Source organism: Nicotiana tabacum, chromosome 24, assembly GCF_000715075.1.
Source record: "Nicotiana tabacum cultivar K326 chromosome 24, ASM71507v2, whole genome shotgun sequence".
NCBI classification, from domain to species: Eukaryota; Viridiplantae; Streptophyta; class Magnoliopsida; order Solanales; family Solanaceae; genus Nicotiana; species Nicotiana tabacum.
Genome location: NC_134103.1, coordinates 41,767,403 through 41,773,762, shown reverse-complemented (window position 1 = coordinate 41,773,762; position 6,360 = coordinate 41,767,403).

The window sequence follows — 6,360 nt, the reverse complement described above, 5'->3', positions numbered from 1 at the left end:
AGTGGGTCTCAACGGAATAAGTATGTAGCCTAGACATGGTTTCTAAAATGGATCACAGCTCAATATCTCTAGTACGTAGAAATTTCATGTTTAAAGATAAGTTCAGGTAACTACACAGCACCACAGAAATAACAGAGTTACAATCCACACGGTGCACGCCCACACACCCGTCTCCTAGCATGTGTTTCACCTCAACAGCAAACACATAATACAAAATTCGGGGTTTCATACCCTCATCACTAAGTTTAGAAGTGTTACTTACCTCGAACAAGCCAAATCCAATACCGAGCAAGCTAAGCGATGCTCCAAAATGCCATCACGTGCATACCAACCTCTGAATGGCCCGAAACAATCCAAAAGCAACTCAAATACATCAAATAAATCCCAAGGAAACAATTCCAATTGATAAAGGTCGATTCTTAATCAAAAACCCGAAATCGACACAAAAGCCCAACCCGGGCCCGCACCTCGGAACCCAATGAAACTGAAAAAATCCGACAACCCATCCAATTACGAGTCCAACCATACTTGTTTAACTCTAATACGACTCTGAGTCGACATTCAAAACTCAAAAAAACTCACTCTTTGAGACTTTAGGCTAAAATCCCCAATTTTCTCTTTAAAGCCCATAATCCAATTACCAAAAGTGAAGATAAAATATCGAAATATAATCCAAAATGAGTTTAGAACACCTACCCCAATCCTTGTGATGAAATTTGCATCCAAAATTGCCTCGATCCGAGTCCCACATCTCAAAATACGAACAAAACGACCAAACCCTTGATTTAAAGCTTCTGTCAGTCATTCCCCTTCTGCGGACACAAGAGCCGCTTGTGCTGCATCGCTTCTACGACACGAGATCTGCTTCTGTGGACTCCACTAGCGAGTCGACTCCTCGTACTTGCGGATCTCCATAAGCTTCTGCGCAACAGCAGGTGCGAAGCCAAACGCGCTTCTGCGCTCCTTCTCGCTTCTGCGCCCAAGTACCTTGCTTCTGCGGGGCTGCAGATGCACTCCAATTTCTGCTTCTGCGATCTTCCCCAGCCAAGCCTACTTGCGCTTCTATGATCAACTGTCTGTATCTGCGCCCATTCTTCCGCAGATGCGGAAACACTAGAACCAGCATACCTACACCAATGCAACATGAAACAAAAATGATCTGAACCTCATCCGAAACTCACCCGGACCACCTGGGACCCCGGTCAAACTTATGAACTTTCCAAAGCTTCAAATTTCCGACTTTCGCCATTTAGCGCTAAATCCTTCTAAAAATATCCAAATGCAAATCCAGGCATATGCCCAAGTCCAACATCACCATCCGGACCTAACGGAATCATCAAAACTCTGTTTCGGGGTCAAATTCACAAAAGTCAAACTTGGTCAACTTCCCATCTTAAAGCTTAAATCGTGAAATTCATTATTCCAAATCAATTCCGAATAACCTGCAATCCAAAACCGACGATTCATATAAGTCATAGTACATAATATGGAGCTACTCATGCCCCCAAAATACCTAGTAAAGTGCAAATGTTCGAAACGACTGGTCGGGTCGTTACAGAACAAATCTCCACTTCTTTCATTCATGTCGTGCGGATTTGTTGATTTCGAAGTTTGAGCAGACACTCGCACCCCCTGCTAGATCAGCGAGAGGACGAGGCCGAGGTAGAGGCCAGGTCCGAGGTAGAGGCCGAGGAAGGGCACGTGCTGCAACTAGAGCACTTAACAGAGCAGCAATTAGGGAGCTGCCAGCAACTCCGGTTGGGGGACAAGAACCCGAGGCAGATGTTGTTACCCCCAGACTTCATGAGACTTTAGTGCAGTTCCTGAGCATGTTTGGTATATTTGCTCAGGTAGGATTGATCTCCGTTGCACCAGCTACTTCACAGATTGGGGGAGGAGCTCAGACTCTCACCGCCCGTACTCCAGAGCAGCGGGCTCACATTGGTTAGGTTTTGGGTGTAGTGTCGGTACAACCTGAGGTCAGGCTAGGGGCATCACAGGAGAAGCAAAAGAGGTTTGAGAGGTTCAAGAGGTATATTCCACCAGCTTTTAGTGGCATAACTACCGAGGATGTACGGGGATTTCTAGAGAAGTGACATCGTATTCTCTGCACCATGGGTATTGTGGAGGTGAGCAGAGTTGCTTTTACTATATTTCATCTGTCGGGAGCAGCGTATCAGTGGTGGCAAGTTTATGAGGAGGGTAGACCAGCCGATGCAGCACCATCCATTTGGGCTCAGTTTTCAGAGATGTTCTTGAGAGAGTTTTTCCCCCAGACCCTTCGGGATGCATGGCACGTAGAGTTTGAGCAGCTATGTCGGGGTACCATGATGGTGCCAGAGTATGCCATCAGGTTCAGTGAGTTATCCCGTCATGCACTTACTTTGGTTACAACGGTTAGAGAGCGAATCCATAGATTCATTGAAGGGCTCAGTTATGATCTTAGATTATGCATCGCTCGGGAGTTGTAGACCGATACTCCATTTCAGCAGGTGGTGGAGATTGCCAGGGTGTTAGAGCGTATTCGGGGTAATGATAGGGAGGTTAAAGAGACTAGGAGATCAAGAGGTCTCGTGGTTCTGGAGGGTTCAGTTGATTCTACTCTTCAGCTATGACCCATCATGGTGGAGGCTCGGGCAGTCGGCCAGTCCAGTCCGCACTTCAGACTACTGGTGGTGCTCCAGTTAGTCAGGGTACTCATATGGGACAGTCATCTTTTAGTGCACCACCAGCACGGTGTTCCTATAATGATTATTCCAGTTATCCGGCATAGACTTAGTACAAGAAGCCACGCCCGCAGAGAGGTTGTTACGAGTGTGGTGATACCAGGCACATCATGAGAGATTGTCCCAGACTCGGGAGGGGCGGATTTCATCAGAGCACTCAGGCTACGGGCTCCATTCCAATGGCGGAGGCCACTGCACCACATTGTGTCGTTACAGATGTTGATACCTAATTTTGCCCTTATATTTTTATAAATATCCTATATACTTTCAAAATATCATTCCTGCATCATCACCAATTTACAAGAGTCATATAAGTACTTTCTGTAATGTTTCATAATGTTTAAGGCTGTAAAATTGATTTTCTTGCATTTAAATTATTCAAATATTTATTAATTACTCCTTCAAATTATTTTGTGATTACTTCATCATCCATATTTATTTTTTACACCCTCGTATGTGCTTTATAATATTTTACTTCATTTTATATAATTACATATGCATTTTTTGAACTATTTATGCATTGTTTGCAAACAATGCATAAATAGTTCAAAAAATGCATTTTGACATTTTATTCATGGTAAAAATAAGTTTTTACATTTTTATAACCCTCATCTAATATTTCAAAATGTTAAGTTGCACACACAATATTTTTTATATTTATTTAACTATTTTATTAAATAATTTTCTCTTAATTTCTTGTATTTAAAATCTAGCCGAATCCTAAGCAAATTTTCGGACCAAATTAATGGCCGAAACACCCCAAATCCCAAGCGCAATTCCCAGAGCCCAAACCAAACAACCCCCATTAATCCAACCCGGTCGCTACCCGTTCATTCGACCAGCCCCGCTTCTTCTCTAGTCCTGGCCGTTGATCTCAAATGATCAACGAACCGCAACCACTCCCCCATTTTTAATTACCCTCCCCCAAACCATAATGCCCATTCTCCTGAGACAGCCGCCCCAAAATCCTCTCATCCTCTCCCTTTACTTTGAGAAACCCTAGCCGCCTCCATTCAAACTCCAACCCTAATCCGATATCACATGGAAAATCTTCTATATCCCCTTTCCTTTTTTGCTCACATGATGGTTCTTACCATTTCCTCAGCGTTACAATATTTGGTACTCGATTATTTATGGACGCTGAGTCATTTGGTATTCTTTCAACTTCGATTCCTGTACCATCCTCATGTTCCTGACCTGATACACTCAATACCAGGCCATATGGGTCCAATTCAGTTAGATCTGCTACTATTTGTATTCTCCGTCTTGAACTAGGGTTCTCCTGATTTCTCCTAAATTGATTCTGAATCGATTTCGCATGCCATTCTTTTCTTTTTTATTTTTAATTGACTATTTTCCCCTATTTGTGTGTTTACTTTTCTACTTTATAAACACCCATTTCTCGTTCCCCTATAAGGCTTAACGATTCATTACTTAACTATTGTTACGACTACTGTTCTCTCAACTCTCATTCTTCTATATTTTCTACACTCTTGGCTCTTGGCCGACTGAAAACCAAGGCCATCGGAACCCTCTCTATCGACCTCCCTAATGTGAGCACTACCCTGGGCTAAATTGAGGCTCCTGTGAACTCTGACGCACTAGGATTTGGGTCTTTTGTTTGTTCTCTTTGATGCTGATATTCGAAGTTGTCGCTGACACTAAGTTTTCTCTTCTATTTGTTTGTTGAATCCGCAGATTGGTAAGTGTCTTGCCCTTTTCAATTCTATACTATTTGCTATTATCCAGTGTTTTGTATACCCATGTTGTTTGAGCCAATATGACTCCAATATTATGTTATTATCATTGGTAATTTTACTTGCTTTGTAGCTATTCTGTAATTCTGAGTCTTCGAGTGTTAGAACCTGCCTAGATTTTTAAAACTCCAATATGTTTAGCTTGAATGAATTTGTACCTTTAAGTTTATATTGTTGTTCTGCTGTTTATTGTGAGTTTTTCTCATGCCTTGTTCTGGATTCTTGCACTGAAATTCCTAGGGAATCATATCCTACCTAGAATTTTCCTTAGCGAATTTCTACTGATAATTCCTATATGTGAACTTTGTTCTTACCTGCTTACATGAACCATATCTGTTGTCGCAATGCTTTAACCAAAACCTGTTGCTTTATCTTTGGTGTTTGGTCAATCCTGCATTCTTTGGTATTGTTTATGCTTCTAGTTGAATCCTAATACATTTAGATCCCATGATCAAGCATAGTCGACTGGCTTAAGTTTAGAGTCTGCCTGTTCAATTTGACCTTAAGACAATATGTCTTCCTGCCTTGATACCTTTGGACTTTGAGATCTTTGTGTTATACTCAGCATGACTAGGCTTCTCATCGATTGCTTGCTTGCCTGTTTGTCATGTATAATTGTCATCTCCTAACTATGACCCTGTCTGACCCCTTATGACTTGGTTTTTAAGATCCTTGTATGGCCAATGCTCTATTCTGAATTCATCCTAGAAAGCCTAGCATGTTCACCTCATATGTGTTTAATATATTTACCCTGTTAATCCAAAGTGGCATGTCCTCTGAACTCTTCTAGTGTTATGACTATCCTTAGCATGTTGTCACCTGCTTAATGATTTAACCTATGTTGCATTTACCATATTGCAAATTGAGTCTATTGACTCTCCTAGTTCTATGTTCTTTGTTTAAACAATACTATCACTATTGCTTCTAAAATGCAAATGTGCTTACGAATCGTGCTAAATGTCATACAACCCTGTCTCTATGAGGTGTTACTTTAGAACTGCTTGGTTGGTTTTCATGTGTGGTCCATTAATTTATTTGGTAAATTGGTCAATATTGTAACTATTGGGCTGGATATGAGTCCATGTGTGGCTTTGTGCTGTGCAAATGGGCATACTCTCCTGTTTTGGGAAATGTTTAGATTTGGGCCTGCTATTCTAGTGAAAGAGTCTACTAGAATCTACTCTATTTGTTGGGCCTGTAATCATCTCGATTCTGTAATATTTGAGTATGTTTCTTCTTTTATCTTTGGTCATGTAATAATTTCTAAACAACGGATGGGGGAGATTAGTGAAAATGAGTTAGGATTTTCCGATTCTTGCATGAACGGGTAGAAAACTTGCCTATAGAATTTAACTGCTTTATTTCCTATTCATTTGACGTGCTCCTATTCTACACACTCATATAAATCATGCCTATAGGGATCATGCATACTTCACTTGTACACCGTTCAAGCATGTTAGTCCAAATATTTGCCACACTTATTTCTATGTTTACTACTGTGCACACTTAGACAGCATGCCTATAAGATGTAATAACATATGCTTCGTTAATCTAGATACCATGCCTATAGGACTCCAACTAATCAATCGGTCAATCGCTTCTATTGCTTTTATTACACTGCTCACCTAGATATTATGACTATAGGATCTTAATCAACTAATCAATTACTTTTGTTGCTTCATTGCATTGTCACACTTAGATGACATGCCTAAAGGGATAAAGTGTTAATAAATCAATATCAATTGTCAACTATTAGAAATCCTGCCCATTGGATACTGTTATTCGTCTTATACATTATGTTTATAAAAATCAGTGTTGTTAATCTTGAGCATTAAAGTAGTGTACAATCTCATCATGCAAATAATTAGAGATCATGC